The sequence below is a fragment of the Euprymna scolopes genome, chromosome 23, assembly GCF_053919585.1.
Source record: "Euprymna scolopes isolate OS-2025 chromosome 23, ASM5391958v1, whole genome shotgun sequence".
Classification (NCBI taxonomy): domain Eukaryota; kingdom Metazoa; phylum Mollusca; class Cephalopoda; order Sepiida; family Sepiolidae; genus Euprymna; species Euprymna scolopes.
The window spans coordinates 59,577,995-59,596,223 of NC_136504.1; the positions used below are offsets into that span (position 1 = coordinate 59,577,995).

The window sequence follows — 18,229 nt, forward strand, 5'->3', positions numbered from 1 at the left end:
AAAATCTTCCTGCCGACCTCCACATCCATGTTGCCTCGCTATAACTCTGGCCCTTACCGTAATAACCCTTACACTTCAGTGATAATATACCTCGCTCGGAACCAAGAAAAGTAAACTAAAGCAATATGTATAGCAGTTTCATACTTGTACCCAATTAAATTCAACTAAATAGACCGCACTCTACGATCCCTTATGCGTAGCAGCTGTGTTCTCAAATTAATAATAATCGGTTAATTAATTTAGGAGTGAATCATACTTATCAATATCACCCCCTCCCCACACGCAGAAACACACTCACACAAGTAAATATACTATTATATAAAAAGAACTTTATGTGTGTATGTGTGTGAGTTCGTTTCCTATGTATTCGAAAACTGCTGGGCCAATTTTTATGAAATTTCACACAAAGCTACTTTATGTGCCTGGTATTACATATGTGTGCCGATCATAGCTCGTATGGTCTAGGGATTTATCAGCACCCACATGTAATAAAATTAAAACAAAAGAAAAAGATTTAACGAAAAAGAAATTTATTTAAAAATAAATTAACAAGGAAAACAAAGAAAAGATATACCATGTTTTAAGGGCGACAACTCGCTAATAAATTGTCTCCCTTAGATCATAAAGATCGTAATTCTTAATGTATTGTTTTTTGAAATGGTTTGCTTTATATGTATATGTGCTTCGGTCAACAAACTCAAAGAATAAATAAAAACTTTACCAGAATCCATACAGCCAGTTTCTTCAGTGAGGTTTTTGTTTTTACGGCCTTAATGTGGAAGCCGGAATTCGGACGTTGGTTGCCTCTTTGCATCCAAAAATATATCACGAACTGACTTTACCCACCAATAGCGTTTCTTTTATATGAGTTTTTTTCCTGGAACCTTCTAGAGACTCAAAAAAAGAACAAAAAGGCGTTCTACGCCTTTTTATATTTATAGACGCCGATTATTATTTATTTTTATGAATAACGACATTCTAGAAACGTCTGTATGTTTTAATTAATATATCAATAAACATATTTATATATTATAAGAAATATTTATATATTTCTTAATCCAATCATAGGAGAAAATATGTTCTCCTATGACACTGGCAATATTCTTAGATAGGTTTTGTATCGTATTGTTTTCGTGAAGTATCGGTAATCGATAATCGAAATAATCCGATCAAAGAAGGAACAGGCCATTTTGACACTTTACACGGCCTAACATCGCAAGTGCATTTGAGAAAGTTTCTTATCGCACAAGCCGAAAGGCCCGAAAAATAAAATCAACAGTAAGATGAGTATTTCTGTTTAAGGCACAACTGCACCATGATACTTGACTTTTTCATTTTGAATTTAAATTCAAGGCATTATCACTGAACAACCAGTAAGGCCAGGCATATGAAACAAGCAGTAAGTCCTTGATATGAGAGGGGTACGTTCGAAATGCATGTTTTTGTTTAGAACATATTTGAAGCATAATACTTGACTTTTGCATTTTAAACTTAAATTCAAGCCATTATATATAAAAAATAATTTTATAAAATACACAATAGGTTTCCTACAGAAACTAAGTCACTGCGAGAAGGCGTGTGAAGCTTCCTCTCGGTGCACCACGATGGGTCTCCAACTAGAGCAGGCAATCAATCGATTTGATTGAAAAATAGGACGATTTCACCTATTTCATTGACAATAAAATATAGGAGTGTGAGACATTGTTATATAGTTATTATTATTAGTATTAGACGATACCACTTGTGCGCGTATGTTACGTGAGTTCTTATTAGTAAAGATATGAGTCTTAGTGAGAGTTCTTGTCTTATTACATATGATGTTGTATCTTAGAGAGAGAGATGTGTATGTAATGACATTTTATAACACATACATATAATAACAATACAATTTACCTTTTTGTAGAAATCACAAACACAAAGATGAGCTTTATCACAAAACACATGATGGTTTGGTCGTGGTTTCCTCATCAAGAATTCAAAGTTTCACATTTTCGTTTCTGAAGTGACGTCTCGCTTCAGACGTCTGCCTGTCTCTGAGTTTTCTCACTGACCGTCTCTCCTGACTGTCACTCCGACCAACTAACTCTCACTTCCTATATTGAGAAATCCATGCATCCCGGCCACGTGAGCAAAATTCACGTGTTTCAACATGCACGACTTTGCACGTTTCCGACATTGATTTCCCAATAACCTATTTTTTCTTGTGTTGTTTCCACAAAGGAATTCAACCTACATATCTAATTTATTTAACCCATATTTTATTATCCACATTCTTTTAACAATTGAATAGTTTATTTATTATTTATTTCATCCGAATTAACAATTTACTGGACATTCCATTTAAACCTATTGTTCTTTAAAACTTATGTCCAGGGTTCGATTTCTGCTTTCTCTTATTTTCATTTTAACTAATCTCTCTATTTTTATACTTACATGAACAGGGGACAGCCCTTATCATGTAACAACATTCCTTGATTATCATTCGATCCCGGGTAACATCGGGTCTCCCTTCTTGTACACACACACACGCACACACACACACACACACACACACACACACACACACACACACACACACACACACACATTCCGTAAATGTTTTCTAAGTGCCTTTAATTAAGCGAATATATTCTTCTATAGAGAAAGTTTTCTTCTTTTGTGTACAACCGAAACATTTTCTGTATTCACCTAATTGCTATACACGGTTTTCTTTATTCGTTTTCAACACACTTAGATTCAAATCCTGCACCCATGAATTCATATATTTTATCCCCGCGTACGTAAATATTTACCCGAGCCTCCTGGTAAGCAATTATTTACTTATGTACTTACTATGTCTATTTATCTATATCAATATTGCTTCTGTTTAGTTTTGTATAGGTGCTTGCATTCGTTTGTCTGGAAACTTTTCAGTTGGGGATTATTATATTTGGGTCTAAGTCTTAGTCTCAATCTTTGTATTTGCTTATATTATTTATCTACTAGCAAGATTATTCTGCATTTTCCGGGTTGGAAGTGTGAGATAACGCTGCTTGCAATAGCATATTAATGACTAATGATAAACTTTTATAGGTACATTTTCTTTTCAAAGGGTGAATTCTTATCCTCTTATGAATAAAACATAGCTCATTATGTGATACTATCGACGCCCCCTCTATATTAGGAAGTAAAAAATTAGAGTAAACAACATAACAAAAAAAAATGAGGAAATAAGTGTATCTGCAGAAAAATGGAAAGGAAATTATTCACCAAGTTACACAAAAGAAAGACGAATAGGATTGTTAATTAAGGTGTGGCAGCCACAAGACCGTCCATGAAAATAGATAAAATTTAAGTTTATTGCCAGGTTTAGCTGTAGCAGTTTGTTTTTGCGACAGTTTGCGACGGTTGGCGAACACGGCCTTGACAGAACGTAGATGTGGACATTAACGCGTCCATGGTGTCACACAAAAATACATACATACATGCATACATACATACATACATACATACATACATACATACATACATACAGAGGGCAACTGATATTTGCAGAATGTGTCGTCGTTTGTGTTTTGTTTTTGTGTTTTATTTTATTATTATTTTTTATACCTGTGAACCCGTGCGCCTCTCCCGACAACCACCAATGTGAGAGATGACAAAGAAAAAGAAGACCACGAAAACAACGTTGGGATCGATTATATTGCCGAGCGGGGTAACACGTGACCTTAGTACAATTATGTATGTCTGCTATGTTTATTAATACACTCAATCTCAAAAGAAAATTATATTCTTTTAAACTCCTTAAGAAATAAATACAACATAGCCCAGTGTACTCCACACAACATCTCTGTTTCAAATTTCATAAATTTTGTCCAGTGGTGTTTTACTTTGTAGTTACATTTATTTTTACAACTGGTATTAAAAAAAGAAACATGGCTTCGTGCGTTGACGTCATGTCATTTACAGTTCTAAAAAACCGTTAGCTAGTGCAGAATGCATTTTTTCTGATCAATGTGAATTTAAAAATGTGATATGCACCGTGAAAGGGATATATTCGTTTGAAATTGCTAAGCGGCCCTGGCTATCGTATTCGAGTAATAATCCGGTAAGTTGCATTACCGAATGAATGCTCGTGGTTGGAGCTGGTATATCATTAGCATGAGATTTCGGCGTACCTTTTGACATCTGCCGCAGTTGAGTCATCCAGTCAGGATTTATGGCTTAACCAACCAATCATATTTTTGTAAGGAGGAAGAATCCAGATATGCTCATAGTCATTATACCAAAATGTATAGATGTTGTAAAGGATTTTTAATGAAATACTCTTCTAATGACCGGGTGTATCACGCTGACACATCGGTTCTCGTCAGATCACTGAAGTTAAGGGTCACTGAGCCTGTCCAATACCAGATATGTGACTATTTTGGACTACCAAGGTGCTGTGTATAGGTGGAAGGTCAGGTCAGTCTCCCTGCTTTCCAATGCGTATACTGGCGGAGTGTGCACACATTAACAGCCATATAAAAAGATTATGAACTTTATCGAACTCCATCATCTCGACTGCAGTCGCCAACTGATGTACCACGAGATTGCAATAAAATGTTTAAACAAGTGAAACATATTGCTTATTATTATTATTATTATTATTATTATTATTATTATTATTATTATTATTATAAAGCTATATCTGAAAGGATATCGATCGCATTGAGTGCGCCATATCTGCTTATTTTAATCGGTTCTCTTCCGATTTTGACAGGTTGATCTTCATGTTATTGTTATATCGACCAGAGACCTGGTCCATTTCGTATAGCACCGACCAAAGCTAAAGATATCATGACCGAACAATAGACTTCCAGACTGGATAAACCACAACTTCGTCGAATTCACATTCTATATAGATTCACTCATCGTTTACATTTCTAAAAATAACCACCATTATTTTCACTGCTCCTCATCTCTTTCGTTGTTTTTTTTCGCTTTCGTCTTTTTTTTTCTCCCACTGCATAAACTTTCTTGCTGCTAGTAAATGATTATCCGTTCACCATTTCTCATTCCACAAATAACCCCAACTCTCACCATAACATTTCTCATTTCTGACATTTCCTCAACCAGTTCATATACAACGCCATTCTCTGCATACATATTCACCACTAGCCAACAATCACCATCCAATCTGCTTTAATCACACACACACACACACACACACACACACACACACACACACACACACACACACACACACACACACACACACACACACACACACACAGAATGAACATCGATAAATAAATTAACTACATTATTTATTACAGTTTCAAAGAAGTCAAATTTATGGTACGAGATTACTTTTATTTTCTTCTTTCTTTATTTATTTTTTAAAAATAAATTCCAATATATCTATTCTTTATGTACTTTAACTAAGACCACAAATTGAAATTAGCGAAAAAAAAATTACATCTTTTATTTATGTTACACAGATTTTAAACTTTTACAAGAAATAAAGGCATACTGTACATTTTTTTCCAAGGTGGCCACCGCTTATCAAGGCCCGGAAGCAAGGGTTATTGCGTATACAGTACGTTAGTATTGAGATTTCATAAAGTTTCTTACTTAAGGGGGCAGTTCATCAGGTATTTGTTTATGTTTGACTTGAAGACATCCAGGTTGTAGTCAGGTGGGAAACAGACAGACGGAACAGAGTTCCACAGGGGTGCACTTCTAAGAAAGAAGCTTTGTTCATGGAATCTACTTTTGGTTTTGGCACAGATAAAGAGTGTGGAAAATTTTGTACAGTTGTTTCAGCTAGACGGGTGTTTTTCGTGAAAGATCGGCGAGAGGGGGACCAGGAATTGGGGCTCAGACGAGCACTTGCCATGGAAGTAACAATAAAACAAGGACAGGCTCGTAACGTCTCTTCAGTGGGAGAGAGGTTGCAGGGGGAGAGAAAAGGGCACCCCCACTAAGACACGAAGTCTATTTTGTACTCTGTCAAGGCAGGATAGAGTGTTTTTAGCAGCTCCTGCCCAGATGTGGCAACAGTACTCCATCCTTGGATTACTTGGCTTTTATATAGATAGAGAATTTCATCAGCAGAGAGATATCTTCTGGAGCGGTAGAAGGATCCTAGCATTTTTCCAGCGACCTTGGCAATAGACTTGATGTACGTGTTCCATTTCAGGTCAGAAGTAAAGGTCAAGCCCAGAAGCTTATCAAAACATGGAGCTTCCCCTAGTCGAGAGCCATCCATTTCAATTGATGCCAGATGGGGATCAGAGCGTTGATGATGTAATGGTAGGAGTTTGGTTTTAGATGCATTAAAAGTAACCAGCCACCTCTTCCCCCACTGTACCACGCGCTCAAGATCAGAGGAGAGAGAATCAGAGAGAACTTTGTCATTTACGGCCTTTGGTGTGTTGCCATAGATGGTCGTATTATCAGCATAGATGTCAACGAATGATTTAAGTATGTGTTTTGGGAGATCATTGATGTAGATCAGGAAGAGAGTTGGGCCCAGGATGGATCCCTGAGGGACTCCAGCATTAATACTGAGGGCTTCTGATTACTGCCCATCAACAACTACTCTTATGAGCCTATCAGAGAGAAATTATTTTAATGATTGAGAAAACATTTCCAGTTATACCATCGCTGGAAATCCTGTGAATTATGCCATACTTTATCGAAGGCTTTTGATATGTCAAGAGCAATTGCCCTGGAGAGGAAGCCTTTGTCAAGAGATTCACTAATCCTATGAGATATAACCGTTAGCACATCTGCTGTAGATTTGGCAGACGGAAACTATATTGCATGCCACTAAGAAGGTTATTTCTGCTGAGGTGGTTGACTACTTCTCTATTTAATATGGATTCCAGCAGCTTACTCATGACACACAGGAGACTTATTGGTCTTTACTGAGAGAGATACGACTTATCACCTGAATTCTTAAATACAGGGCATACTGAGGAGGTTTTCCAGGGTGTTGGGAAGCACTTCTCTTTAAGACAACGCTTAAACAGTTTTGTAAGTATGGGGGCAAGTTCTGGTTGAAGCTTTTTCGGCACTATAATTGAAATGCCGTCAGGGCTAGTTGCTTTACTGGAATCAAGGTTCTTGATTAGCTTAGCGACCTCACGCATAGATATTTGTATGTTGCATAGCGTGTTGTCTGTTATAAGAGAAAATACGGCGAGTTGATGGCCTTCGTCGCATAATAGAATTAGCTGCAAAATTATTGGCAAATAGTTTGGCCTTGTCTGATGCTGACGAGATGACCTCAGGTCCATTGATGATGTTTAGGATAGAACGCACACTTCTGTTCAGGATCCTGTTTGCTATTTGCCAAAACTGGTGGGAGCCAAGCCGCTGCTCAGCTATTTTGGATTTAATGAACTGAGCATATAGCTCTCTTGCATTTTTTATTATTCTTTTACCGTGGTTGCTGGCAGTCCTGAAAGCAGCTCTAGTCACAGTGCATCTATTACGTTGGTAGCTATGGAAAAAGCGAATTCTGTGTGCAATGGCAGCAGCACATTCTGCGGAGAACCATGGCTGGCTGTTAGGGTTTTGCTGGTATTTTTTTGGATGGTATGAATCTGTCTATGCCTACAATTAACCATTCGGTCAGGTCTGATACTATGGAGGACAAATCATTTTTAAACATGGAATGTAGGGGTAGATCAGATATAAATGTACGGAAGCTATTCCAGTCAGCCGTAGAGTATCGATATACATTACGGTGGAGAGGTACGTCTGAAGACTTATTGCATTTCATTTTTATCTTAACTGATACAACCGAGTGGCCGGAAAATCCCAGAGGGGACAAAACGGAACATGAACGTAGCTCAGGGGAAGTTGTGAGAAAAATGTTTAGAAGGCTTGCATACTGACCGGAAGTATCGGGCACACGGGTGGATTCGTGAACAATCTGTCATAGGCAATGGCGAAATCATGACAGAACCTCCCCTCATCATCTTTGTTCGAGTGGGTCAGCCATTCCACATTGTGGACATTGAAGTCACCACAAATGTGGATGTTAGCCGAAGGATGAGCAGACAGGATGTGGTCAATTTTCTCAGATATCCTCTTAAAGAGAGTAATTCCGCTGTTGTGAAATTATATTAGTTAACCAATATAATAGAAAAAACAGCTGTGATAATAATAATAATAATAATAATAATAATAATAATAATAATAATAATAATATAATTTAATTATAAAACATAATAAGTGATAATAATAATCTTATTAATAATAATATTTACAATGATAATTATAGTAATAATAGAAGAAAAATAATATCATTAGTGATAATATTAGTTAAAGTAAAAATAATACATAATACATAATAATAATAATAATAATAATAATAATATATATATATATATATATATATATATATATATATATATATATATATATATATATATTGTTCTAATCCAGTATTTCTTGTTTTACAGGTGTCTGGTGTGATGACGCAAGGTCGAGGCGATGGTGCCCAATGGGTCACATCCTTTTTGGTTTCTTTTAGCATGGACTCCTTCGAATGGCATTACGTGCATGATGATTACAATAAGTAAAAGGTGAGTACATCTATTACTTTCTTAATTTTTCATATGATCGTATATTAGTCGAATGGTGTTGACAAAAAATTGAAGCGACTTAATATATAATATATAGTCATCCACATACAGTATTGTTTCGCTGTTTCACAGCTCATCAGTGCGGCTAGATATGCAACTTTCCCAAGCCAAGATCGGAACCCGATCGCCCAAACGACAGTTGGAGCTTCTAACCGTTGCGCTATCCGGCTGCTGCTATCCGGCCAGTGAATTAACAATGTTTTGACATTGTCCAAAGTACCTAAACTCAATTTGTTTACACAAAGAGCATCGTGCATACGCTAATGGTAATTTGTATATCACTTCCCAGATGCTCAACCTAACATAGGGAACATTATATATATATATATATATATATATATATATATATATATATATATATATATATATATATATATATATATAGTCATCCACATACAGTACCGTTTCGCTGTTTCACAGCTCATCAGTGCGGCTAGACTAGCAACTACCTCAAGCCAGGATAGGAACCCGATTGCCCAAACGACAGAAAGAGCAGCGCTACATACGCTAATAGTAATTTGCATATCATTAATGGACTGTATTTAATGTTAAATCGACTAAAATACAAATAAAATAAAAAGCGGGAAAAGAGAAAAAATTATATATCATAAATATACAATTGGGTAAAATAGATAATTCGATTTAAAAAAATAACGAAATGTAATATCATCAAAGTACACTTTTATACATTTTACAAAATAAGGTATTACATTTTTATACCTTACTTTATAAAATGTATAAAATACATTTCAAATGTAATCTTGTACCTTTATTTTTAAAGCCTAAACATTTTGTTTAACAGTTTTCATGTCTTGGATGAAATGCTTTTCTAACTTTATATATATATATATATATATATATATATATATATATATATATATATATATATATATATATATATTCTTTAATAAATCCAAAATATAAAACAGGTTTTAGTCAATAATCAATTCTCAACCACTCTTGTAGGTAAACAAATAAAACTCGCTATCAGCAACTCAAATCAAACTAATAATATCCAACAAAATTTTCTGAACCTGTTTATATATATTACCGTAATCAGCTACACAAGAACCCCAAAACTGATGAAAGAATTCTAAAAAATATTAGCCGTCGATACGTAGTTCCCGATGATAACAAAAAAAAAAAAATGAAATTCATGATCTATTACAAAAAACTGCAGACGACTAGCCTCGTAATCAAAAACGACATTTCACAGACAAATAACTTGTTAGAAAAAAAAAACTAATGTAGTTTACCAATGTAAGTGCACATTAGGAGAGTGTATCTCTAATACTACTAACTACATAGGCTTTACTACAAACACGTTGTCGCGAAGACTAACTCTCCACCTCTCCGATTCTAGTTCAATATCACAGCATTTAGGAAAACATGGCTGCCATCATTCTGAATTCCGAAGAATCATGGTTGAGAGTACTAAGCGAAACTAATATTAATAGATTAAAAATAATATTAATAGATTAAAAATAATATTAATAGATTAAAAATAATATTAATGGATTAAAAATAATATTAATAGATTAAAAATACTTGAAACATTATATATTAAGACAAAAAAGTCTTAGATAGATAGTGTTAATTACAATTAGCGTCGAAACATTTTGAAATGCCTCGGATAGTAAATTTAAAATTTTAAATATGTATGTATGTATATAAAAAAAAATTGTCCGCCCACCTAACTCATGATTAGCCAACACATGACCGTAACAAAAATATGTATATATTTAATTAAAAACATATATTTTACAGCACAATATGCCTGAGGATGATGGAAGTATTCCTATCAAAAGCGCCCGCTAAGGAAACTTATGGATCCAACCTAAACAATTTTTAGAAAAATACAAAAAATAAAACAATATTCGGAGATTGGAGAAGATAAAAAAAGAAAATAGTGAAACAGAAAAATTCCGTGTTTTTAATAACACTTGTCTCAATATATATATATATATATATATATATATATATATATATATATATATATAAATATATATATATATATATATATATACCCCGTGCCAGAATTATATGCAAACCGATATTTTGTTCTAACTCCGACAGTTTTCAATGAAAATCTGTGAAATTTAGAACATTATGTGGCAACACTAACACAAGCGCAGATCTAAAATTTTAAGCTAGTCTGCACAGTAATAAACAATTGGCAGCCATTTTGGTGATTTGCATTTTTTCAGCGTGCCAACTTTATATGCAAACTAATGCTAAAATATGGTGAAGTGCTAAAAGATCATCGAAACATTGATTGTTCTAGGAATTTGTAAATTGAGAACAAGTACAATAATAAAGAACAAACAACTTCAATATGGTTTCATAGTACAATCAATATCTTATATAATTGCCATTTTTATTGACAAGAGCAAAATACCTTTGGTCCATTGAAGATGTCAAACTTTCGATTTCATCCAGAGGTCATCCTTGGAGTTGTACTACCTTTCTCCGGAGTAAATATTTTGTTTCAAGATGCTCCACAGATTTTCAATGGGATTTAAATCTAGAGAACTGGCTGGCCATCGCATTATTTCCCCATGTCTGGCAAAAACTCTCTCCAAATATTCAGTGGCTATCCTTGCAGAATGAGACGGTGCATAATCATGAATGAATACCATATTTTTCCGGAATGCTAACTTCTTGTTGTGCCAGGGTTCCAAGTGTTCCTTAATGAAGTCAATGTAGAGCTTGACGGTAATTTTCACTCCATATGCGACTCTGAATGGTCCTACCAGCTCATTGCCAATGATTGCAGCCCAGAACATCACATCACCACCTCCTTTTTGACGCCTGATCCTTTCTGGACGTAGACCCTCATTATGGTACCATCCTGCCCTCCACCCATCGGGTCCATCAAGGGTCGCTCGACACTCATTGGTGAACAAAGCAGTTTGAAAATTCATCTTCATGTGATCTCTTGCCCACTCCATCCTCTTTTTCTTGTGGATATCCTTCAATTGAGGGCGGACCTCTGGTTTCCAAATTTTGCAATCGTCCTCAGAATTCGGCAACGAGTTGATTTGGGCACATCGGGAACGCCAGCTTTTTCAAAAATTTGTTTGCTAGTTTCAAGTGGGTTACGGCTAACTTCTCTCTTGACCTTGCTCATTGTTCGACGTGACATATGAATTCTTACGAATTTTCTCTTTGTCAGAACATCCATTGCAAAGTTAAGCGTTAGTACAATATTTTTTGATTGTACGATGATCAGTGTAATTCTTTGGCAATTTCTAAGGTGAAAATCCTATTATGGAGCCTTTGAACAATTTTAGACTTTTAGTTTGACTTAAAGCACCTTTACGTCCCATCTTGCATATAAATTTGGCATGCTGAAAAAAACTGCAAGTTACAAAAATGGCTGCCGTTTGTTTGCTATTGCGCAGATAAGCTTAAAATTTTATATCTGCGCATGCGTTAGGGTTGCCGTATAACGTGCGAAGTTTCACGAATTTTCATTGAAAACTATCGGAGTTAAAACAAAAATATCGATTTGCATATAATTCGGGCTCGGGGTGTATATATATATATATATATATATATATATATATATAGAGAGAGAGAGAGAGAGAGAGATCTATGGTACTTGCGATATATATATATATATATATATATATATATATATATATATATATATATATATATATATATATATATATATATATGATGGCAGCAACTCGTTCTCGAGTATTGCCATTACGTAATATATATCTGGCTCAAAAGACGCAAACATGAGCGCAACTAGCAGAACGTGCCAGACGGTCACCTCTATGAACCTTCTATAGCCCAGCACATCCACTGATGACCGGGTCCAACCTTTAGTGTCCTGAACATCTATCAGGCCCGACCCTGGAATTCCAGAGCCTTTATTGCCATTCACGCCCATATCTGCATCAGTCCTCATTGAATGTCCGTTTGCCGTTTCAGGCTACAGCCAGCCTTTTTTGTTATCGAGATACACACTGATTACAAAGTGTGTATTCTATTGCATATCAAGTAATGCCTGTGCTTGAATCTTTTTATAGTGAGGAAAGACATTGCATTGAGACAATCCCACTCTCTAAACAACGGCCACATTGAATCAAAAAAAAGAGCAAGTAAACATCATTGGAAGCAGCAGTCGCCGCAGACTTTATAACAGGGTTTTCTTTCCCCTAGAGAGGTTGCCTTCATCACGGCTTACAGGAGCACTCTCCACCCACCATGCCATTTGATCTCTGACTTGGACTTAGGTTGCTGAGCACCAGAGCATACTCCACAAGCCGGTGGGTCATATATGCTGCAGCTGACAGGGCCTATGCTCCTCTGGAGGTTTCTCTCAGGGTTACCTAAACTTTAGCCTTTGGTTAAAAGAACCCACAGGCAGTGAAGGTCTAGTCGTACGGCACAGGACACTCGCCGTTCATCAGAGCCCCGACTACATGGCAGTGGTCACGATGTGTACGTGTGGTTGATTTGTTTGGGAGAAGCACAGTATGACGCTAAGACATCTGTGTGCTTTTAACACACGTCCACACCAGACCTGGAACACTCCAATCCACATGCGATATATATATATATATATATATATATATATATATATATATATATATATATATATATATATATATATATATATAAATATAAATATCTATATGAATATATATATATATAAATATATATAAATATATATATATAAATATATATAAATATATATATATAAATATATATAAATATATATATATATAAATATATATAAATATATATATAAGTATATATAAATATATATATGAATATATATATATATAAATATATATACATATTTATATATATAAATATATACATAAATATATATATAAATATATATATAATATATATATAAATAAATATATACAAATATATATATATAAATATATATAAAAATATATATATATATATATAAATATATATCTAAATATATATATAAATATATATATATATAAATATATATATAAATATATGTATATATATAAATATATATATAAATATATACATAAATATATATAAATATATATATATATATAAATATATATATAGATATATATAAATATATATATAAATATATATATAAATATATTTATGTATTAATATATGTATATAACTATATATATAAATATATATATATAAATATATATATATAAATATATATATAAATATATATATATAAATATGTATATATATATAAATATATATATAAATATATATATAAATAAATATATAAAAATATATATAAATATATATATATAAATATATATATAAATATATATATATAAATATATATATATAAATATATGTATATATATAAATATATATAAATAAATATATAAATATATATATATATAGAGAGAGAGAGAGAGAGGAAGAGAGAGAGAAAGAGAGAGAGAGAGAGAGAGAGAAAGAGAGAGAGAGAGAGAGAGAGAGAGAGAGAGAGCTGATATTTAGAAGGCCCTGACAATGCAATATTATAGACGCCGGTTGAATTGAAAAAATACTGGGTAAGTTGATAATAGATCTAATGAGATAATATGAAATTTTAATGTAATTATTTTCTTTTAGTTTCAGCTCCGCTTAGTATTTATTATCTTCAATCAACCGTATGTTACACAGTCTTTAAGAATTTATAATATATCGTGGCTAATACATCATTTCAATGTATGTCCATATCGAGTTTACGTGTCAGTCCTGTGTTGACTAGATATAGATAATATATGGGTACAGAAAGACCAATATTCACGCGTTCAACTCGAAAAGAGTTATACCGATCCGCCTTTCGTTCGTGCCTCGGTAATGTTTTCCTTCTAGAGGACAGTTACTCCCTCTAGAAGAACACATTTCCTGGAGTGTAGTTGGATTTCTACGCGTCTATTCGGTTGAAGGATATGCACTCGAAAGTGAAGAGATGTTGATCTACTGGCGTCCTCAAATCATTTGCCCTATTCAAGAGATTCATGTTAATGCGTTTCCTTGTTTCCCAGAGTGAAGATTCTCTCTTTCCCTTGCGCAAACGGATAGCACATTTTGGATCAGTATAGGCAGAGCTCTGTTTTGCTCAAACTAAAAATACCGGAATTGCTGTGCCCCCCCCAAACCTAAGGTTACTTGCGTTTAACACGAAATCATACGTAGATCCCAAGAGAAATGAGATTACTGTAATAATAATAATAATAATAATAATAATAATAATAATAATAATAACAAGTAGAAGAAGGAGAAGAAGAAGAAGAAGAAGAATAATCTAGCACGTGGTCGGACTTAAGTATTAATGTATCTCCATAGTACCTATCAATCCATATGTGAACGTGTATGTGTGCGCCCACTTCATAGACCGTGATTGTCTTGCTCGTTCTTGTCTAAACTTTTAATTCGATTCAGTCAATGTTGTAAAGGAATTATTCCTCTAAATAAAACCATAGCTAAAATAAAACAATCCACAGATGTATTTTTGGAGGTTACAAATGTTACTCGTTTTCTGAACAACAGTCTTGCAGATGAAAGACCTTTACCCAAACAAATCAAAACATAAGTTCATTTTGACACATACAGACACTCTCCCTTCGCCCCGAGGACCATCGAAAAGGCGTTCAACTCTAACTAGCATCCCCTTTCCTTCTCCTAGAATATATGAATCTTCGAGCGGAAATCCTAAACATCTGGTCTTTATCTCCACCATCCCCATTCGACCACCCAGAAAAACTAAGCCGGTATTCACTGGAGATAACGACTAGACAGTCTGCAAACATTCTAGGGACATTACCTTTCGCAAGTAGGTTTATCTCTGCATAAATCTACGTTCAATAAAGGACTTATTAAACAAAACGTTTTGTGTAATCGAACTCACGGAGACATTTTCAATTTATTCTGTGTCCTTCCTTTTACTCTTAACCGAACATTTCTCATTTGCAGCAAGTCTGTTATTCGCATGCGTCAGTAAATATGCAACCAAGTCTTTCAGTAAATATGCAACGTAAGTCTTTCACAAAACTAAAACCTTCAATTTTTTTAAAATTAAAACGTTGAAGAATACGAAGACGGGAATGGTACAATTAAAACGATCAACCTTTCGTGCTCCAGAATTTATTTTTCTACATAGTCAGCACCATTCTCAATGCAATTTTGCCAGTAATTCAATGACGCATCGCTACTTCTGACGCACGTCTATGACGGGAGTTGCTTTCTTAGAGTCTCACACCAATATCTGCAACAGACGGATGAAATTTTCAGGTCATGAATGCATAAGTTTAGTCATCATAACAATGCAATTTGAAATCTCGTCTGATCCGTTCAAGCGGAATTAAAACATGGTAGGCAGTTCTTTTGGAACGCCCTTCGTACATCCCTAAACACCTCTAATGTGCCTCTTGCAGCATTTCACTCAATTCTGCTAAACATACCACCAAATGTATGTTTACACATACAAAGGAATCCATGTTTTGCAATATACATGAATATATAAGTATTTACATCTTAACGAGACATCAATGTGAGAAGCTAACGAAAAAACAAACAAAAAAAACAAACAAAAAAAACAAAAAACAAAACAAAAAACAAATCCCTGAAATCAAAATGAATTTATCAACCTGAAAGCCACACCATGCACCAGTTTCCGACCTGGAAGACCGGGTGTTCACTTATAAAATCTAATTATATGTAAAATCTAATTTTTTGAGAGGAGATGTTTTAACAAAGCGTGTTAATCTACAATACCTTCATTTTCATACATTTCAAATTTTCCGAGAGGGACGGGGAAGAGACACGAAGTAATGCAAGACAACACATGCCAGAGAGAGGAATAGAAAGAAGAAAACGGGAGAAGTAGAAGAAATAGAAATATTAATGAAATAGATGAGAAAAATAAGAATTTACAGGTTTGGTATTTTCGAATTAAAAAAAACAACACCAAAAAAGAAACATAATTTCGCCTTTTTCTAATTTACAAAATAGAGAAATTTTGATAAAGAGCTGGGGACTTGCATCATACATAATACGAAGGTCGTTCTAAAAGTCTCCTATTTTTTAACTAAAAAACTCGAAGAGCTACGAAAACGGGAGTGGTACCATTAAAACGAGGGATCTTTTGTGCTTCAGAAGTTATTTTTCTACATAGTCACTACCGTTCTCAATGCACTTTTGCAAGTAATTCAATGACACATCTCTACTTGTGCCGCACGTCTGTAACAAAGATGGCTTTCTTAGAGTCCCACACCGTCAATATCTGCAATAGAGATGAAACTTTCAGATTATGATTGCATAAGTTTAGTCAGCATAATAATGCAATTTGCAAAACCCTCTGATTTATTGGGGGGGGGCGGAATAAAACATAGTTGGCAATAGTTTTGGACCCCCCCATATATATATATGTGTGTGTGTGTGTGTGTGTGTGTGTGTGTGTGTGTGAGAGAGAGAGAGAGAGAGAGAGAGAGGAAGAAATTTCGAATGCAAAATGCGGTAAGCGCCATTTTAAAATTTTTTAAATTACTACTACGAAAATTGTTGAAGTTTATCACGCTGACACACTCTAAATTATTTTTCAAACTAATATAATATTTTGCCTAATATTCCTGATTTTATTTAAAAGAAGGTTTTACGGCAAAATTGAAGATTTGAAATATTCGTCTTTGTAAAATCTAACTTCTGAAGTTTAAGATATTGCATTTATTGCGTTTTGCACTCAATGTGCTTATATATAAAGAAAAGTGTCTATATATCATTGAAAAAGGTTAGTTAAGGCCGAAATCCTCTTAAATTGTGATTTTGTTTCTCTCTCTCTCTATCTCTATCTCTCTCTCTCTCTTTCTTCTACATATGAATGTATACAATGTAAGAATCTACATATATAAGTACACCCACATAGCTACATAATACAATTCTAACTACGTATATAGCACCTACATTTGCATCCATTCATAAGTAAATGTTAAATCCATAAGTAAATGATATACTTGCATCCATCAATATCTACAAACATATGTAAATACATTTCTACATAAATAAACATTTCCATATTTCAATCCATACAAAGATCTCGACAGATAGACATACTTTATGTTTCCAATTATTATTTGTCTTTATATCAAAACGATTTTAATACATAATTGATTTCTATTAGAACATCCGATGTTCTTAATCTAATTTTGTTTCGTTATTTCCATATTTCTATGTAGAAACATATTTTTGTATTTTATCCTTCTTATCTAATAAGTTTTATGACTTTCATTATCTGACTTTTAATTCACTCTTTCTTCCCTATTTCTCTCTCAATACACGTATTATCTATAAAATAAATGCCAGTTGTCTGTGTGCAGGTTTGTAGATGCGGCTAAAAGTGAAAAAAAAATAATAATAAATGAATAAAATAAATGTGGACATTTGTTTGATTGACATTGCCCCGGATAAATAATATCTAATGTTAAGAAAAATAATTCATTCTTTGACCTTAGACTGGCGCAGATTTCGTCGATCAATTCTTCAGCAAGATTGTATACTAACTAAAAGGAAATAACTGATTTTATTTTTACCAAAGAGTGAATTCCCTCATGCCGACTCATTCCTCGGGGTATCTATAAAAAATGAGT

General features: G+C 34.0%; 1 protein-coding gene across 2 annotated transcripts in view; it reads left to right on the top strand.

The window, feature by feature from the left end:
* Positions 1-18,229, top strand: part of LOC145245933 (uncharacterized) — a 71,268-nt gene that overhangs the window by 23,749 nt on the left and 29,290 nt on the right. For both annotated transcript variants that reach the window (XM_080107684.1, XM_080107685.1), the window contains exon 2: positions 8,439-8,561. The gene's annotated coding sequence lies outside the window, so the exon portion shown is untranslated. The remainder of the gene's footprint in view (positions 1-8,438; positions 8,562-18,229) is intronic.